Here is a 20,806-nt window from a genome sequence, read left to right on the forward strand (position 1 = left end):
ATTGGGCGCGGCGAAATAGCGGCGGTGAGCTGGCACACTGACCAGTGCCAATGCAGTTTTTCGGCGGTTTCCCAAGCACGTGTAGGCAGATGCTGAGGCCGCCGGCCACTTCCGTGTCAGAGAAAACGACACACAAAACAGTTGCAACTGCATGATTACCGTGGAGAGCTGCATCGAAGCAGTCTTCGGAATGAAGATCAGAACAACGATATCAACAACAACAACAACAACAACAACAGAGCACAAAGTTTACGCGATTCGCAGTAGACGACATACACGACTACACTGCCTTAGGTTACCTTGGCGCCTGTGGCGTCACGACGTGAATCCGGCTACACAGTCACACAGAAAAATGAAACTTTTCCCAAATTGTGAAAAAAGCGGTCCCCGTACTAGAATACGGGAAACGCTAAGGGAAAGGAGATGGAGTTTCCCATTGTGTGATTTATCTCCGTACTGTTGCCTTTTAAATTTTTACAAGCGATCACTAGACAGTGTTACTGAGACGTGACATCATACTTGTTTCAAAAATTGTCATTTGTTGTTCTTTAAACAACAGGAGCCCAGACACTGATTCACTAGTTGGTTTACAGTAAGCGATTAAAGATCCATTGTTGTGTAAAAAAAAAATGCAATTTCAGCGTGAAGGTTTCCCTTATATACTTTCACGATTTTTTGTAACTTCCTAAATTAAGAACGCTGCTTTTTTACCACTTTTGCTGACCAGTCACCTTCAAAGAAGTTTGTTTACATTTGGTTTGCGGTTCCGCTTCCGTTAGCGTTTATATAGTGAATATCTAACAAAATGGGTTGTTTTTCCGAACATCGACGCGAGAGCATGACTGAATGCTTCCGCCAAACAGAGCCATCCTTAGGCGTATCTGAGGCTGCAGTACATGCGATTTTGCATCAAGATTTAGCTGCGAAAAGTATGTTACCGATGGATTCCATACAATTTACCCGAAATTCAAAAACACGCTCATTTCAAATGGCGCAGGAACTTCCGTGAAGTCTGTTGATCCATTGTGGACATGGGACGGCGATGGTAGAATATTTAACAATGATGTTCGCCAACAGCCGTCAAGATGAGGTGCTATTTTATTTTATTTTTACCACCAGTTTCGGCATTCCATTATGCCATCTTCAGGTGCCATACCGCATCTATCAAATATAAACGATACTGACACACTGGACCATATGTTCCTGGGTGGTGAATTCCAAACCGCATCCCAAGTGCTTCCTTTGAAGACCTGATTGCAACCAGGTCTTCGAACACCCAGGAACATACGGCCCATGAAAAGGTTCGACCTTTGAGTACTAGAGGTGTCGCACACGTAGTGCAGATGGTACACCAACTGTTACTTCGACGCAGGTCTCCGATGAAATCAGAAGAACCGATCCAAGACAGGCATCGTTCTTCTCTTCGACTTTCAAACGGCACGTCTAACAGTTGGTTATTTCACGAAGAGAAACATGCGATCGAGGCACGGAGAACCATAAGGGCCCAAAGTTTTGAGAAAAATAGATGTATGTGGACCTCAAGATTATAGACAAACTACCTGTCTCACAGGTCTGACTTGTTTTCTTAACCAAGGCTCAGTATCCTATAATTCTATAAAAAACACTTGTGCCCCTCTTAAATTATGAAATTTTAATTAATATTTAGTATTATTATTACTAATGTTAATCCCCAAAATTTTCATATATATTGGTTAGTGGCAATAGTGTCTTTTGACAGTTGTGTAGTTTGTAATTAATGTGAAACTAGAATCAGAATATAAAGAACAGATAGTAAATGCACTACACTGACCTAATATATTTTCATGAAGCATGTTCTCTGGCTTGAGGTTCAGATAAAAGTGTCTGGTCAATTGAGGCATGAATTCTACTAGTTGTGTTACGTCTACGTGTTTCAAGTCTGATTTAGTCGTTTTGTTAAGCCTTTCTGTTTGAAGGTTGATATTTGCCTTCCACCTAAGTATTTGGGCACTACATTTTGCAAGGCCTCTACAGACGGTGGGGAAATGACAAATTGCGATTTACCTCGATGTGCCTTGAAGACTCCAACGAAGAATATGTTACTTTAAACAGCTCATGACAACCTGCTGAAAACTTAATCACTGTAAAATTTTCAGAAATGAACATTGTTGCCACAAACATCGAGTTTTGGTTTGGTAGTGAGGTCGGAAATATTCTTGAAATCCTCAGCATCCATTTTAGAGACTGGAATACTGTAACCATAGAATGTAAGGTGGTGGTGGAGCATTCCTTCAAGAACTTCGCGCTTTTATGAAGAAATTGACGTCAGCGTAGCCAGAGAGCGTTCCTATGGGAAAAAAAAGAAAAAAGAAATTGTACTTTGTGACCTTATGGAAGAATATAAGGGAAATCGCTGAGACAGCTTTTCGCAATTGTTCATACGCAGATTGTACGGGTGCAGCACTCATAAAGCTAGTTCACCGTAAGACCATCAGATGTCAGGAACATGAATACATGCTACAACCTCAAAATAGAGTGCGTCGAATACTGTCTCGTTTCTGTATTCACCTCCTGATTTATAGCCAGATGCCTCTTCCTTTCTTTTTTGTCAAATAAAAGATATTGTTATGGGACCGTTTCTAGGGTAATAGTCACACGGTGTATGCATATTCATAATGAAAGACCCAGTTGATCGGAGTATTTCGTTGAGACCGGGCAATATGATAAATAGTAGTACCAGTGATGGTTAGTAACTGACGAATGCAGTCTGACTCTTCTTGTAGACTTGATTCGAATTTGCACGCCTTGTAGAAGTGACAGAACGCTGAAAGCGCTCTGAATGATGCAAAAGCACGTGCATTGCCGGGGACAGAAGAGTCAGCTGCCTCACACACAGAGCCAGTCCGCAGAAGCACTGTCGAGGCAGAGGTGAGGGTCAACAGCCCACCGACCATCGGCCATGCTTTTGTAGTGCCACCCTGGGACGTCCAGATTTATCCTGAACGGACACAGATAGTATCTCTAATGGCACAAACTCCTGGACAAAACATTTTATAACCTGGGAGTGGAGTGAGAAGGTTTATTTTTTTGCAGAAGGCACTATCGTACTCAAATGTAAAAAGCTGACTTTCTCCAGAAAACACAACACGCCAAAGGTAAACATCCAAAGGCGTACTGGGGTTCCGCAGTTTAAGTCCTTTGGAAAGATGAGACTCTGCGGAAAAAAATGTTTACGTAATGTAAAAACTGCCAGCACTGGCTAGTGTAAGAGAACTACAGTTTAGAGAGAGAAATGGGGCTGTGGGACATTGATGAGGAAGATCACCTCAACTGGTCACAGAGAGGAGGAGAGAGAGAGAAGCGATTTTTTTCTGCGGAAAATGGTAGGAAAAAAAGTTATTGATTAACATGTTCGAGGAGGAGGAGCAGTGTTTTCCAAGGAGCACTTATCATTCGGCGAACAGAAAACCAGGCCCCGCCAACCTGAATTTAGTAAGAGATGCAAAATCTACATCTACATCTATACTCCGCGAGCCACCTTACGGTGTGTGGCGGAGGGTACTTATTGTACCACTATCTGATCCCCCCTTCCCTGTTCCATTCACGAATTGTGCGTGGGAAGAACGACTGCTTGTAAGTCTCCGTATTTGCTCTAATTTCTCGGATCTTTTCGTTGTGATCATTACGCGAGATATATGTGGGCGGTAGTAATATGTTGCCCATCTCTTCCCGGAATGTGCTCTCTCGTAATTTCGATAATAAACCTCTCCGTATTGCGTAACCCCTTTCTTGAAGTGTCCGCCACTGGAGCTTGTTCAGCATCTCCGTAACGCTCTCGCGCTGACTAAATGTCCCCATGACGAATCGCGCTGCTTTTCGCTGGATCATGTCTATCTCTTCTATTAATCCAACCTGGTAAGGGTCCCATACTGATGAGCAATACTCAAGAATCGGACGAACAAGCGTTTTGTAAGCTACTTCTTTCGTCGATGAGTCACATTTTCTTAGAATTCTTCCTATGAATCTCAACCTGGCGCCTGCTTTTCCCACTATTTGTTTTATGTGATCATTCCACTTCAGATCGCTCCGGATAGTAACTCCTAAGTATTTTACGGTCGTTACCGCTTCCAATGATTTACCACCTATGGCATAATCGTACTGGAATGGATTTCTGCCCCTATGTATGCGCATTATATTACATTTATCTACGTTTAGGGAAAGCTGCCAGCTGTCGCACCATGCATTAATCCTCTGCAGGTCCTCCTGGAGTACGTACGAGTCTTCTGATGTTGCTACTTTCTTGTAGACAACCGTGTCATCTGCAAATAGCCTCACGGAGCTACCGATGTTGTCAACTAAGTCATTTATGTATATTGTAAACAATAAAGGTCCTATCACGCTTCCCTGCGGTACTCCCGAAATTACCTCTACATCTGCAGATTTTGAACCGTTAAGAATGACATGTTGTGTTCTTTCTTCTAGGAAATCCTGAATCCAATCACAAACCTGGTCCGATATTCCGTAAGCTCGTATTTTTTTCACTAAACGTAAGTGCGGAACCGTATCAAATGCCTTCCTGAAGTCCAGGAATACGGCATCAATCTGCTCGCCAGTGTCTACGGCACTGTGAATTTCTTGGGCAAATAGGGCGAGCTGAGTTTCACATGATCTCTGTTTGCGGAATCCATGTTGGTTATGATGAAGGAGATTTGTATTATCTAAGAACGTCATAATACGAGAACACAAAACATGTTCCATTATTCTACAACAGATTGACGTAAGCGAAATAGGCCTATAATTATTCGAATCTGATTTATGACCCTTCTTGAAAATGGGAACGACCTGCGCTTTCTTCCAGTCGCTAGGTACTTTACGTTCTTCCAGCGATCTACGATAAATTGCTGATAGAAAGGGGGCAAGTTCTTTAGCATAATCACTGTAGAATCTTAAGGGTATCTCGTCTGGTCCGGATGCTTTTCCGCTACTAAGTGATAGCAGTTGTTTTTCAATTCCGATATCGTTTATTTCAATATTTTCCATTTTGGCGTCCGTGCGACGGCTGAAGTCAGGGACCGTGTTACGATTTTCCGCAGTGAAACAGTTTCGGAACACTGAATTCAGTATTTCTGCCTTTCTTCGGTCGTCCTCTGTTTCGGTGCCATCGTGGTCAACGAGTGACTGAATAGGGGATTTAGATCCGCTTACCGATTTTACATATGACCAAAACTTTTTACGGTTCTTGTTTAGATTGTTTGCCAATGTTTTATGTTCGAATTCGTTGAATGCTTCTCTCATTGCTCTCTTTACGCTCTTTTTCGCTTCGTTCAGCTTTTCCTTATCAGCTATGATTCGACTACTCTTAAACCTATGATGAAGCTTTCTTTGTTTCCGTAGTACCTTTCGTACATGATTGTTATACCACGGTGGATCTTTCCCCTCGCTTTGGACCTTAGTCGGTACGAACTTATCTAAGGCGTACTGGACGATGTTTCTGAATTTTTTCCATTTTTGTTCCACATCCTCTTCCTCAGAAATGAACGTTTGATGGTGGTCACTCAGATATTCTGCGATTTGTGCCCTATCACTCTTGTTAAGCAAATATATTTTCCTTCCTTTCTTGGCATTTCTTATTACACTTGTAGTCATTGATGCAACCACTGACTTATGATCACTGATACCCTCTTCTACATTCACGGAGTCGAAAAGTTCCGGTCTATTTGTTGCTATGAGGTCTAAAACGTTAGCTTCACGAGTTGGTTCTCTAACTATCTGCTCGAAGTAATTCTCGGACAAGGCAGTCAGGATAGTGTCACAAGAGTCTCTGTCCCTGGCTCCAGTTCTGATTGTGTGACTATCCCATTCTATACCTGGTAGATTGAAGTCTCCCCCTATTACAATAGTATGATCACGAAACTTCTTCACGACGTTCTGCAGGTTCTCTCTGAGGCGCTCAACTACTACGGTTGCTGATGCGGGTGGTCTATAGAAGCATCCGACTATCATATCTGACCCACCTTTGATACTTAACTTAACCCAGATTATTTCACATTTGCATTCGCTAATAACTTCACTGGATATTATTGAATTCTTTACTGCTATAAATACTCCTCCACCATTGGCGTTTATCCTATCCTTGCGGTATATATTCCATTCTGTGTCTAGGATTTCGTTACTGTTCACTTCCGGTTTTAACCAACTTTCCGTTCCTAATACTATATGCGCACTATTTCCTTCAATAAGAGATACTAATTCAGGAACCTTGCCCTGGATACTCCTGCAGTTTACCAATATTACGTTAACTTTTCCTGTTTTTGGTCTCTGAGGACGGACGTTCTTTATCAACGTTGATAATGTCCTCTCTGGTAAGCCGTCAGGTATTTTATCGTTTCGCCCAAGGGGGGGTCCCTCTAACCTAAAAAACCCCCGTGTGCACGCCACACGTACTCTGCTACCCTAGTAGCTGCTTCCGGTGTGTAGTGCACGCCTGACCTGTCTAGGGGGGCCCTACAGTTCTCCACCCAATAACGGAGGTCGATGAATTTGCAACCATTATAGTCGCAGAGTCGTCTGAGCCTCTGGTTTAGACCCTCCACACGGCTCCAAACCAGAGGACCGCGATCGACTCTGGGTACTATGCTGCAGATATTAAGCTCAGCTTGCACTCCGCGTGCGATGCTGGTTGTCTTCACCAAATCAGCCAGCCGCCGGAAGGAACCAAGGATGGCCTCAGAACCCAAGCGGCAGGCGTCATTCGTTCCGACATGTGCTACCATCTGCAGCCGGTCACACCCAGTACGTTCAATAGCTGCCGGAAGGGCCTCCTCCACATTACGGACGAGACCCCCCGGCAAGCACACCGAGTGCACACTGGCATTCTTCCCCGACCTACCCGCTATTTTCCTGAGGGGCTCCATAACCCGCCTAACGTTGGAGCTCCCTATAACTAATAGGCCCGCCCTCTGTGACTGTCGGGACCTTGCCGGAGAATCGGCCACTGGCCCAACAGGCGAGGCATCCTGTGGTGGCTCGGAAACGATGTCATCACCACTAGGAAGCACCCCGTACCTGTTGGAAAGGGGTAAGGCAGCTGCCACGCGGCCAGATCCTCCCACCTTTGCCTTTCGGCCAGGCACGCGCGAGCCCACCACTGTCCGCCATTCACCCTGGAGTGATGGCTGACCGGTAAGATGCTCACTGCCGGAAGACGCAGCGACATCAGGGGTTCCATGTGATTCCAAGGCCACCGAAGCAGGCATAGGTCTCACCACAGTTGCCCCAACGCCACTACGAGCCGAAGCCTGCGCCTCGAGCTCGATGAGCCTAACAGACAAAGCCTCCACCTGCCCCCGAAGAGTGGCCAATTCTCCTTGCGTCCGCTCACAACAACCACAGTCCCTACACATGACTATGTTTACCCTACTCTATACGGTGACAAATTCCCGAGATAATCTTCTGATGAGCTACTCTGATAATCAAGAAACACTCACTGAAATACGAGACGCGAAAACTACGCTAGGTTTTCCCAGAAAAACTATTTAAAAGCTAAGCGCAGCAAATAAGTACAAAAACGCTTTATACAAACAGTACTCGCTGCTGCTGGTGCTCTCGCTCTGGCTGTCACAAGACAACTGCTGATTCAAGTGACTAGTGGCTAACGGCCGCGAAACAAACAAAAGACGGTTTTAGGGCGCTTTCTGTTCTAAACGATCAAGAAAACACTAAGAAATCTAACACGAAAACTACGTAAAGTTTTATCAAGAACTGTTAGTTACTATGCAGAGCAGATAAACACAAATAGAATCCCTTCCTTAGTGGAAGGTCGTAAACAAAATGCAAAATAAACGCTTTATACAAACAGTACTCGCTGCTGCTGGTGCTCTCGCTCTGGCTGTCACAAGACAACTCGGCAGAGTGAGGTTTCGTTTTAGTTACCATTGGATCAGAGATCACTCGACCTTCGCGAACCGCCGCCGCCACATTTCCACACTGACAGCTGCCATCAACTCTGTCAGTCTACTGTGCCACCTGAGCTGATGTATACATACATAAATACATATATACATTAATCCTTGTTCCATAGATCATTAATACGACATTTCGTAGTGATGTGAAACGTGTCACTTTAACGTAAGTTTTCTTTAGACAAAATAATTATTTTACAGTTACTACTTCATATCTAAAAATTCATTTTGGGGAGCTAGAAAAATTTCGAGCTTATCTACACTTAGCCACTGGCGGCGGTCGTTGGGTCTGCCAGTGATTGCTTCTGCAGGCACTCCAGTCTCCAGTTGCAATTCTATGGTGAAATCGAGCCACAACTGCGAGACGTTATGTAGGGACAATAAAGCTGCTTTATAGCTATTCGAGTTAGCTCAAGCTTCTGTCTGACGACTAACGTCAGTGAACACTCTGCTTTAACTCCACTCGCAAGTGTGGCGTATTCCCTTCTATAGCACTGTGTTTTCCCGTAACTCCACCACAGTCACTGGGCACTTTGCAATTACAATTCATTCACTTGCACTATTATTAGCATATTGCTCCCCGACCCCTATGTCAGATATGCGAAGGCCTTATTAACTTGCGTTACCACTATTTTTCATTTGTTTTTTTTTCAATAATTTTGCTGGAATAATGCAACTAAATAGTGATTCGTGTCTTATTTAACAGTCACAAATTTCCCCAAATTTGGAGGGCGTCCTAATGTTATTGCAACACCTGATAGGCTTGCCTTGCAGTTTTATAAACCAAACCACATTGCAATGCGCAGACAGCTATCTTCAACATGTCAAGAAGCTGTCAAATTCTTCCAACTCCTTTTTTTTTTCAAATGAGAATATTTTGAAAAACAATAAAGCGGTACCTACAAAAAATGTTGTTCTCGCATTGTTATTGTAAAACCTTCATCCTGCCGTATTGTTCCACTAGCACGAGCACTCTTATACACATCTATGTATAACTTGGAAGCACACATGATTCCAAACAATAATGCAGTGATGTTCGAAGCTGGTGTCTTGGGTGCAGTCGACGTTCTAACTCATCCCAGTCTTGTTCCATTGGGTTCAGGTTTGGACCCTGGGCAGGCTGGTCCATTTTAGGAGTGCTTCTGTCCACCAGCCATCGTCTCACAGATGCTGCCTCATGGTGGTGTGCGTTGTCGTGCTCATGCAGTCACTGCGCCCAAACTATTCCTCTATTGCACACAGTACACGGTGCTGCAAAATGTGTTTGTATCCTTCTGCATTTAGTGTTTTCTTCGGCCCATTTAAGGGGACCACACTCTTACCACAGGAAACACCCCTTTCTGTAACATCACTGTCGGCCCTACACACGATCGCGAATAATATTCTCCAAGCGTTCGCCATACAGCGTCGCGGTGCGATTCTGCTGCGTATGATGTTCCACTCACCTTGTAGGGAATCGCTTCTCACAAGCACGAATCCTTGAAGTTACTGGTATGCAGTTCTCAGCCGGAAAAAGCCATAGAAAAACATCTGTACACCTAGTAACCACGAGTTGTTTTGTCGGTGGAAGGTTAGTAACAGTTAAATGAAAGTATTCATGTGCGTAAAATTTCACTCTATTACGGTAAGCTTGCATACACCAGTTACTGCCAAGCTTTACTCTAAGTTGTAAAAAGTCTGAAAAGCCCACAAGGACACATTATTCATAACGGTAGCCAGTTTATGGTTAACTATTAATTATCCTTCACAGACATTTTAGAAACGGAGTGTTTCTTTTAGAATAGCGCGCTCAAACATTGCTCTGATCAGCCTCACGTAACAAAAATGTTCACGTTCGAGGGTAAGCAACACGCCACGTGGGATTTAGTTATTTAAAATGTCACCAAGAGTTCTGAATTTCACAACGTGCACCAAATTGAACTCTCTTCCACACTTTACGGTACTTCTCAAACAGTTTGGTACCTAAAGATCACAGTATGAACACCTATCAATAGGGCTGATCACTATGACATCCAGGCCCCGACTGTACTGATCTCTCTTTGCAAAAGAAGCTTCCAGTACCCAAAATACGCGCGAATGTGCTAATTTCTGACTGGCAGAGGAGCACCTCAGCCAATCGGAAAGGAGCATAGAACCCGATCAATCCCGCGAGGCTTTACAGAGAGCAAATCAAAATTTTTCACTTAATCAGAACAGTAAATTAACATAAATGAGGTTTGAAAACCGACAAATATAAAATCAACCGAAATCATAATCTCATTTCCCCAGTACCATAAACTGACGAAACAGTTTATTACAAATTCCCGGTACGAGTGACTAACATACTCGCCGTTCTCGAACATTCATCACGAGATTAGTTACTTCAATGTATTGAAAAAAAATTTACAGAAAACATTATTTGACATTCACACCTTCATTTACTTTGACAACTAAGCACAATTATGACAGTAATTAATAAAGAATTTGACATTCAAACAAACAGAACAGCTAATAAAAAAGGTTGACTGCCGGTAGCGCTTTGGAACTCATGAGTGTTTCGTTCTGCCGATTCCATGCGACTTTTTACAATCCATTCTCTGCATTGCTGGACTGTCCCTGTCCGTCATTACATTAATAATACTTGTTCCACAGACCATGAATACGACATTTCGTAATGATGTGGAACGTGTCAGTTTAACACGAGTTTTCTTTACACAATATGATTTTTTCAATTTTTTAATTTAATTTAATTTTTTTCAGTTGCTTCTTCATATCTAAAAATCCGTCCATTAAGTAGAAGTTGTCATTCAGAAATTCTATTAATTTGTTTTTAAATGTTGCTTGGCTATCCGTCAGACTTTTAATGCTATTTGACAAATGAGCAAATATTTTTGTGGCAGCACAATTCACCCCTTTCTTCGCCAAAGTCAGATTTAACCCAGAATAGTGAAGGTAAACCTTTCTTGTACTGTTGTAGCTAAGCACTACGCTATTATTTTTGCATTGGGATGGGTTATTAATAACAAATTTCAGAAGTGAACGTATCCATTGCAAAGGTACTGTGAATATCCCGCGTTCCTTAAATAAGTGTCCGCGAGGTAGTCTTGGGGGGGGGGGGGGGGCTCCAGCTGTTATTCTGATTACACGCTTTTGTGCAATGGATACTTTTTCTGTTAATGATGAATTATCCAAAAATATGATGCCATATGAAAGCAGTGATTGATAATAGGCATAGTAGGCTAATTTACTGTTATGTTTATTACCAAATTTGCAGTAACCCTAATAGCATAGGTAGATGGCTAACTGTTTCAGCAGATCATCAATGCGTTTCGCCCAATGCAATTTCTCATCAATGCAGACACTCAGAAATTTTGAAAATTGTACCTTAGCAACAGACTTCTGTTCATAGTCTGTATTTATCAATGATGTTATGCCATTTACTGTACAGAAGTGTATAAGCCGTGTTTTCTCAAAATTTACTGAGAGTCAATTTGCAGAGAACCACTTAATAATTTTCTGAAAGACATTATTTACAATTTCCTCAGCTGATTCCTGTTTGTTGAGTGTGGGTTCTAAGCTTGTATCGTCAGCAAAAAGAACTAGCTTTACATCTTCATAAATACAGAGTAGCAAGTCATTAATATATATTAATAATAATAATAAGAGACCAAACACTGAACCCTGTGGGACACCACCCTTGATACCTCCCTGTTAGAGGGCTGTGTTGACGTTTGCAGACTATGTGTACCGTTAATATCAAACTTCCGCATTCTTCCAGTTATATATGAATTAAACCATTTGCGCACTGCCCCACTCATACCACAATACTTAAGGTTATCTAGAAGAATTTCACGATTCACACAGTTAAAAGCCTTTGAGAGATCACAAAATATCCCAATTGATAATGTTCGGTTATTCAGAGAATTTAATATGAACGTGAGGTCTGCCAGTCTTTATTTAGCTGTCGTTGTGACTAGGTGCTTTCACATCCCACTCCATCCACGCACAGTTGGTTGCTTCAAAAGGGTTGGAATGTCCCTGACGAGGTTCTCAGGCGACATCCAGTGGTTAGTCCACGTCCGGATGACCGACCAGTCCTGCTGTCACTGCTGCTCTACTGTCAATACAAGAGTCCGCACGCCCCTTTATAGTAGCTGGTCCGCCTCTAGTGCCATCCAGTGGTCAATTTCGCATTATACAGGGATGTTCGGATACTTTTGATGAGTCTATATATATATTGATGTATTCTTCTGTCAGCCCATGGTTGCATAATTTCACGTGTAATAGTGGACAGCTAGCTGGGTTTTCTTCTGGTGACATTTGTTTATTACTGTACTGTTTCCGTCACCAGATAACAAAACTGACATCCACAAGCTGACAACAGCTGTTCACAATTTTCCAGCTTTTGTCTCCTCCTCTTCACCCAATGATGATTACTCGCACACTGGTTTGTCACAATGGGGTCATTGCACAGCACCTATCTCCACGTCAAGATCATTTCATATTTGAAATCAGATTTGAACTTCGTATAAGCAGTGCACTGAAAGAACGAACAGTAATTCACGTGCACCCACTCATTAGGGTTCGACCTTCACAGAAGTAGAGACGCACACTGTGAAGTGAATTAAGTTTTGCAAAAACAAAAAACAGAGTGGAAAGACAGAAGGGAGAGCGCTTTTGCCGCATTTCTGAATGAGCTGGCGACACACAGTGGGCCACATGAATGCTAACAGGATTAGTCTCTCTGCAGTCTTAGTCCGCGCCGACGGAAATGAATAGCAGCGCTCGAATCCCTGTGATGCGTTTGGGCGGTGGTCTGGAATCAACAGAACTGAAGGGCGAATTATTATAGAAGCGACGTGGTCGGGTATTCCCCGAGTTGTAGGCATTCGACTGTTCGCGTAGGTGGGGGATTCACCCCACTTTCTCCCTCCCTCCCTCTCTCTCTCTCTCTCTCTCTCTCTCTCTCACACACACACACACACACACACACACACACACACACACAAGCTCCGATCCGCCCCGCGTCCACACAGAATGCGCTGCGGTTTGCCCAGCAGAATGGCTAATCCATCCAGAAAGGTATGTGCGTGGTGGGACACGATGAAAGCGGTGCGTTACGCACCATCGATTTGCGCGTTCGTCTGTCAGCTACGCGTTCACACACTCTGCCCCCTCCCCCCTCTCTCCCTCACGTTTTATTTAAAATGAGCACCGTCCTCGAATGCATTCACCGTCGCGTTCGCATTCATTTGCTCCCTCCCGACAACAACAGCGGACCTTCACATGTAGGTGGAATTGTGGTGTTCAAAACGCCTCAAACCGACAGTGAAATCAATTTTTAAAAAAAGGCGAAACTGTCCTCACCTCGGAATTTTGTTCGACTGCCGTTTCCCCGTCTCCGCGTTTCCGATGATCCACGCTTTCCACTTTCAATAAATTCTTCCTGATTTCGATACCAACATCACGTCTCACACCTGCAGATTTCTTTCACTATGGAGATCGTCCTCCGCCGACGCCACTCTGCTTACATCTTACGTGTCTCGTCCATCCTGTGCCATTTTACCTCCCGGACAGGACGTTCATTTCATTCCTTGCACTGCTTGTGAGTAGGAGACTATTCTAGCACACACACACACACACACACACACACACACACACACACACACACACACACAATCGTGCGCGCATCCACCCTCAAAGGCCCCAATGAGTATATTGCATCTGAGTGGAATGTGCAATACACTCTCTTCTAAAATGTTAACATGATGTGAGCAACAAACGCACCATGGAACATGATGTGCAACCAAAAAACGTTTTTGAAGCTGTAAAGATGACGCTAATTTATATGTGGGGCACCAACAGCCCAAATATTCCACGATTTGAATAAACAACACCGCTGTAACTGTTATAATTCTTTATTGGAGAACGAGACCGGTAAATGTTGGGAATGGCTTCACTCGGTTTAAATAGAGCCTTTAATTTTTGACTGTAAGTAGACACGGACCTTATCACTTTTACCTAAGTGGTTCGCGGCATGGCTAAATTTCTGATAAGTTGTTTCATTCCTTTGTGTACAGTGAAGTACCTAAGGATGCAAATTTATTTTGAGAAAACGGTCGTGTTCTGCACTAAAGAATTCCGACAGTCGCAGCGGCCTTCTTTATTCAAATCTGTAGCACAGAAAGGTGTTAAAATATGCTGCTGTAAAACTTTTCGATAAATTACCGGATGAAATAAAATCTCTGACAGACAGCAGTAACAGTTTCAAAAAGAAACTGAAATCATATCTCCTTGACAACTCTTCCCATGCCACAGATGAATTATTGAAAAGGAACAAGTAAATCTATAGCTATAATATACGCAGTTTGTGCCATTTAACGGAACGAGGTAGGTAATAAAAATTTTAAGCAAAAAAAAAAGCTTGATCCGTGTATGCATTTCTTATTCACTTGACACGTTCCACATCACGTAACTAACTCTGAACATGACAATCTTCCCGGTCGAAACCAGTCAATAAAAAATTCTTGATCGTGACCTTAGCCATAAAAAATTATTTAATTTAAGATCGAAGTAGAGATTGGGACTGTGAGAGAAATGTGGAATCAAACTGTCTGTAATCACGAGTTAACCTCATACGTAGTTAATGAGTTGATAAATTTGGTAGGCAAATTTCTCCATTAAACGTAATTTTTCCGGAGATTCGAACCGACTAGCATACTCCCAAGATAAATGACCAACCGATGATTGGTCTAAATGGCTCTGAGCACTATGGGACTTAACTTCTGAGGTCATCAGTCCCCTAGAACTTAGATCTACTTAAACCTAACTAACCTAGGGACATCATACACATCCATGCCTGAGGCAGGATTCGGACCTGTGACCATAGCGGTCGCGCGGTTCCCGACTGTAGCGCCTCGAACCGCTCGGCCACTCCGGCCAGCGACCACCCGATGAGTAGGTTCTCATAATTTTCAGTTTTCTGCAGATAAAATTGTAAAACAGTTCCACTTTGGTGGATCGGTTGAAAAGGTAGACTTGAGCTGTCACGTTCAAAGTCGGCCCGCAGACACACTTGCGCGGTGACAGGTGCTGTAGTCCGTGGTTCGGCGCCTGCTCAGGGGGAGCAACGCAAAGCGCCAGGGGTCTCAGTCTGGAGTGACACGTCTGCCTCCCTGGTGAGGTGGCCGCTACACAACTACTTTGTTGTTCAGCCGCAGCCACACTGCGGAGTCGCCACCCACGTAGTAAAACCGAGACACACACACATATCCCGTATTCCACTTGTAAGCAATGAAGGTCAGGAGACCACGACGTCTTACATGTTCCGCCCTCACAATCATATTCCGCACATAAAGACACTTCATTCGAACGCAAACTCGATAAGATAAAGCCAATGTTGTATAAATTCATGTAAACGATATGCAATTGACAAGTGAGCGCACCGTGGTTGAAATACTTTAGGCTGGCGTGCACACATAAATGCCAGACACGACGGTCACAGAGGCTTTTAGTTCAGGAGAGAGGCTGCACAGCGGGACGCCGGTCCCTTTAGAGGACGACCCAGCCCATGTCGGCCGGTGACCGCCCGTGTAGCGGACAACGTGGGCCCGAGTGAAAAGGGGGAACGATCCTGTGTTTGGCTTAAAAGCAAATTCCGCTATATTGTGTGGGAGCGGCCAGCCTACGCATTCTTTACACATAGCATGCAGTTTCAGAGATTTTCACAGTGAGACATCAAAAGCCAAACGCCAAAGCTACAGGTTTCCGGATTGGTCGCCTTAAACGAAACGTCATTCTCCCGTTTTAGAAGAGCAATACTGATGGCAGACGATGTTTCTGACGCCTTGAGCTGCAGGAGTAATGGAAGATATACCCCTTCACGTCTGGCGTGGAGAGGCGCCGTTCCATTGTCGCTCTTGGAGCGAGGAACAAGTCTCTCCTCAGTACTTCACTGGAGAGCACCTCTGTCGAGAGCGAATCGGAGCGCGACGCTATATCGAGTCCTAGCGATTAAGCGTTGTTCACTGTGTTGGCTGCCACACTTATTGTGCGGTGTTGTAAGTAGGCTGTTTATGTTTTCTTATTGGCAACGTTACGTAGCGCTCAATATGAAAATCACTGGCTGTGCTGTGTGCAGTCTGTGGCTAGTTTGCATTGTTGTCTGCCATTGTAGTGTTGGGCAGCGGCAGCTGGCTGTGAACAGCGCGTAGCGTTGAGCAGTTGGAGGTGAGCCGCCAGCAGTGGTGGATGTGGGGAGAGAGATGGCGGAGGTTTGTAATTTGTCATGAACTGATATATATATTATGACTTGTGATGATGTCAAGGTAAATACATTGTTCGTTCTCTATTAATATCTTTCATTTGCTAACTATCCCTATCAGTAGTTAGTGCCTTCCATAGTTTGAATCTTTTATTTAGCTGGCAGTAGTGGCGCTCGCTGTATTGCAGTAGCTTGAGCAGCGAAGATTTTTGTGAGGTAAGTGATTTGTGAAAGGTATAGTTTAATGTTAGTCAAGGCCATTCTTTTGTAGGGAATTTTGAAAGTCAGATTGCGTTGCGCTAAAAATATTGTATGTCAGTTTAAGGACAGTCCTGTATAATCGTATTAAGGGGACGTTTCATATGTCGACCCTTAGCCTAGGATACCTCACTGGAATCTTCTGATTTTTTCTTGTAGTTTGTGTATTTAGTGTAGCTTTTGTTTATTGCTAGCGCGTAATTGTAGAGAGAATTTCCTTTGTAGTTGCAGTCTTTCATTGTTGTATAGTAAAACAGTTGTGGCATGCATGTAGATTTGCACCAAGTATTTCGCAGCTGCGCTTGCAATTAACTAGATATTATTTTCAGTGCTATGTTAATGTGTTCTCTTATTTTTGATCTTCAAATTGTGTTTTTCTGTGTTGTCGTGTGAAATACTGTGACAATAATGGCGTGTGAAAAACGTAACACTAGGCTCCAAACTAAACTGAGAAATAATAGTGATGACGAGCGTAGCTTATCAGCGCCGCCGAGTAATGAATTTACTAATGTTCAAAGTAGTAATTTGGTAACTGTGCACAGGGAAATGGAGCGGGCGTCAAACAATGGCGTGGACAGTGAAACAATTAGTGAAGAGGGAAGCATTATCGATCGACCGGTCGGCAATAGCTCGCCTCAGGAAGCCGAAATGACACGACACGATCTCGCAAATACTGTAGATTCAGGTTTTGGATCCTCACCGTTTTCTCAAATAAGTCAAGACACATTTTCAGCTTGTCAAAATGTGAATGTTGCCGGTGCAAATGCACTGCCGAAAAGAGTAGAGGAACAGATTCCAGACACTAATGCATTGTTATTACAATTAATACAACAAATGGGACAGACACAGCAAAAGCTTCAAAAGTTAGACACAGTGGAACAAAATCTTAAAAAGTTAGACACAATGGAACAACACCAGAGACAAACACAGCAACAGTTAGACACAGTGGAACAAAATCTCAAAAAGTTAGACTCATTGGAACAAACTCTCGAACAAACACGTGAGGATTTAACTGCTGAGTTACATAACATTGAATCGAAATGTCAAAAAGTCTGTAATGACGTAAAAACTCAAATTTGTGAGCATTTTCAACCCATTTTTTCGCGTCATGAAAATGCATTACAGAATCACGAAGCAGCCATAAAAGAACTGCAAACTATTGTGCATGAAAATGACAACACATTGCAAGCTAAAATTGACGCAGTTGCATCTACCGATTCGGTTACGCAACTTGCAAAAAGTCAAGAAAACTTAAAAGACACAGTAGATACGATTTCAACACAAATGGACACTCTGAAACTTGGTTCAGAAAAACACACTGAGGAAATAAGTACACTATCGGATAAAGTAGCCGAACTTTCAGATCAGTTCACTAACTTATCTACAAAGGTAGATGATGATCTGAATGACACAACACCTGTAGCCTTCACTGACACAGAAGAGTATGAACAAATTAGGAAATTCAAACAAAATCAGAATCGAATTAATACACAACACCAAAGAGAAATCCGGGAAGTACAAGATCAGCTGACACAGGTAATACAAGAATTACGTATTTCAGAGGACACTCGCGCTCCAACACGGGAAGAGGGACTTAGAAACACGGAAAAGCTGCAAAATAATAACACAGGGCATTTCGGAAGTAATGAAAGAAATTGGGAATGTGCACCGAATTTTGAGATGGAACGGCCGACACGACCTAACAATGACCGATATGCGACTCGCCGACATGATGATTTTGACTATAAGCTGTTCATTACTACACGTAAATTCAAAACATTTAAGAATTCTGGCAACGACATTCATCCACAAGCATGGCTCCATCAATTCTCTCATTGTTTTCCTCCCAACTGGTCGTTGGAACACAGATTAGAATTTATGTGTGGCTACTTAGAGAATGAACCAGCTGTAAGAATGCGATCGGTAATTCACGATTGCCACAGTGAAGGAGAGTTTTACCATGCCTTCCTCTCAGTATATTGGTCTCAAGCTACACAAGACCGTGTAAAACATAGCATCATGATGATGAAACACTTTGAACAATCTGAATTTTCCAGTCTTGTCAAATATTTTGAAGACATGTTGCATAAGAATCAATATCTTTCAAACCCATACAGCCCCTCAGAACTCATCCGCATTTGCTTACTCAAATTGCCTGAACATTTACGACATATTATTTTAGCAGGACGTTGCAAAGATGACATTGAAGCATTTCAGGGTCTGTTACAAGAATTGGAAATTGACACTGACAATCGGGGAACGCGGAAACAGGAGCACAATAATTACAGGTCACATCTGTCACAATTCCACGATGAAAGAAATAATAACTGGACACGACAAGGCTATTCTCACAACACATATCGTGACCAAAACAGACACCACCCGTATGACAACCGTTGGCAGAGTAGTAATAATTACAGGGAAAGATCACCTCTCCGTGGTAATGACTATCACAGAGACAATCAGAGAAACAGACAATATGGGAACCAAAACAATTATTATCATGGGAGACAGAATAACTTTAGACGCAACGGTCCAGCGCGCAGTTACGATTCAGGGAGAAATTCTCCATCACATGACCGACAAACAAGAAACTATGTAAACTACCGACAAAACGACAGACCTGAATTGCATCAGAACTGGCGGGATTTAAACAGGGCAGGGCCCTCTCGAGGAGGTGAATTTGTAGAAGTTAGGTCTCCTAATCCCAGTAACGACGCGCGCCAACAAAGAAACAGACAATGACTCGCACCGCAGGCAGCCACCTGCGCCTGCTGGCGCAGGGAAAAATAACATAGACGCTAACCTTGAGCAAATTTTAGCATTCCTTACCGACGTATACAACTTGATAATTGCGTTGAAGTTGAAACTCTGCGTACTAGGAAGAGTAAAGGTTTACACCACTTTTCACATGTAAAACCATTTATTGAAAGATAATCTGCTTTTTAACTTTGTCTTTGTCATATAACTTTTCACTTCACATTTTTAGTATGCTTTGTCAGACTTAAGAAACTGTTAACATGCAACAATGTTTGAAGTTAAATATCCAGTCTAGAACCTAGGGAACATTTTTAAAACAGAAATTACGAATGCATTGTTATAGTGAACAGACGACACAGTGTTGTATTTGTACATTCTTGCTTGTTAGTTGCACGATTACGTAACGACTATCAGGGTTACATACTTAGGACACATACTGGTACTGCTAATGAGATTTTAATGCAACATTTTGGTTTACTTGAAAATACATTCTGGGTTTAAAGTACTTTCTGTGAGATACCAGACGACACAGTGGTTAGTTTATGTGATAGCTACACGATTTTTATCACGACGCTACTAATGAGTGACAATGTACAATGTTGCTTTTGCAGTGTATCTGTTTTATATCTGCACAGCTTTCTGAATTCTTCTAGGAAGAAAAACATGTTTTAGTAGTAACTTTTGTGGTATAGCTACAATGAGACTGCCTTTTCCGTAGCACGATAATACGTTACTGTACAGTACTTTCTTCATTACAACAATAAGCGTAATAACTACGATATCTATACGCAAAGCATTTCACTTTTGTGTATTATGAGGTAAGTACATTGACTTCTGCAGAACTTAGCTTTCGGAGGACGATAACTACGACACTTCCACACAGATTATGTTGCAACAAGACGCACATTTAGCGCTACAGTACACGTATTTGAGTGATTAATTTTGTACTTGAAACATTTATTTTTAAAGATTTTTTAATTACAAAGAAAGTTTTCCGTGATACATTTCATTCCATTGCTGTAATTTGTAACACCTGAGGGCATAATTACATTTATCCTCAGGGGGGTACACGCTTACTTTGTGTACCATGTGTGTGGCAACCACAAGGAACCCTAGCTAATATGGTATTTGCTTATACAACTTTACACATCGGTACCATATTTCTCTAACACACAAATTACACAGCTATCTGATCATTTAACTGAGAGATAAACATTTTTTTTCTACGTCAGTGACAGATGTTTACTTAATTACACAGCTGGATAACTTCACACTTATGAAACTGTATTTTGTCTGTACTTTGTGAAACTGTTCATATTTTTTCGGAACCATTGTGATACTATGAGAGCTTTGAATGATGTATTTGGTAAAGGGATTATGATTTTTAAAGTACGTTTGAGGCAGATGACACTTTTGACATGAGCAGAGAATTTTTTTAATTATTGGAGGAAGCTACGACGATTTTGAGATTTGACTGAGGTGTTATGATGTTATTTTTACGACGACGATGTGTATTATGCTGCTGAGGTATGTTTACGATTAATAGGCTGAGGCTACTATATGAGTTATTTGATTATGCTTCATATTTATAATGACGAAATATTGA

At 42.5% G+C, this 20,806-nt stretch overlaps 1 protein-coding gene across 1 annotated transcript in view; it reads left to right on the top strand.

The window, feature by feature from the left end:
- The window catches only part of LOC124717108 (G-protein coupled receptor moody-like), a 336,472-nt gene that overhangs the window by 95,314 nt on the left and 220,352 nt on the right, over positions 1 to 20,806 (top strand). The window lies entirely within an intron of this gene.

This window comes from Schistocerca piceifrons, chromosome 9 (assembly GCF_021461385.2).
Source record: "Schistocerca piceifrons isolate TAMUIC-IGC-003096 chromosome 9, iqSchPice1.1, whole genome shotgun sequence".
Classification (NCBI taxonomy): domain Eukaryota; kingdom Metazoa; phylum Arthropoda; class Insecta; order Orthoptera; family Acrididae; genus Schistocerca; species Schistocerca piceifrons.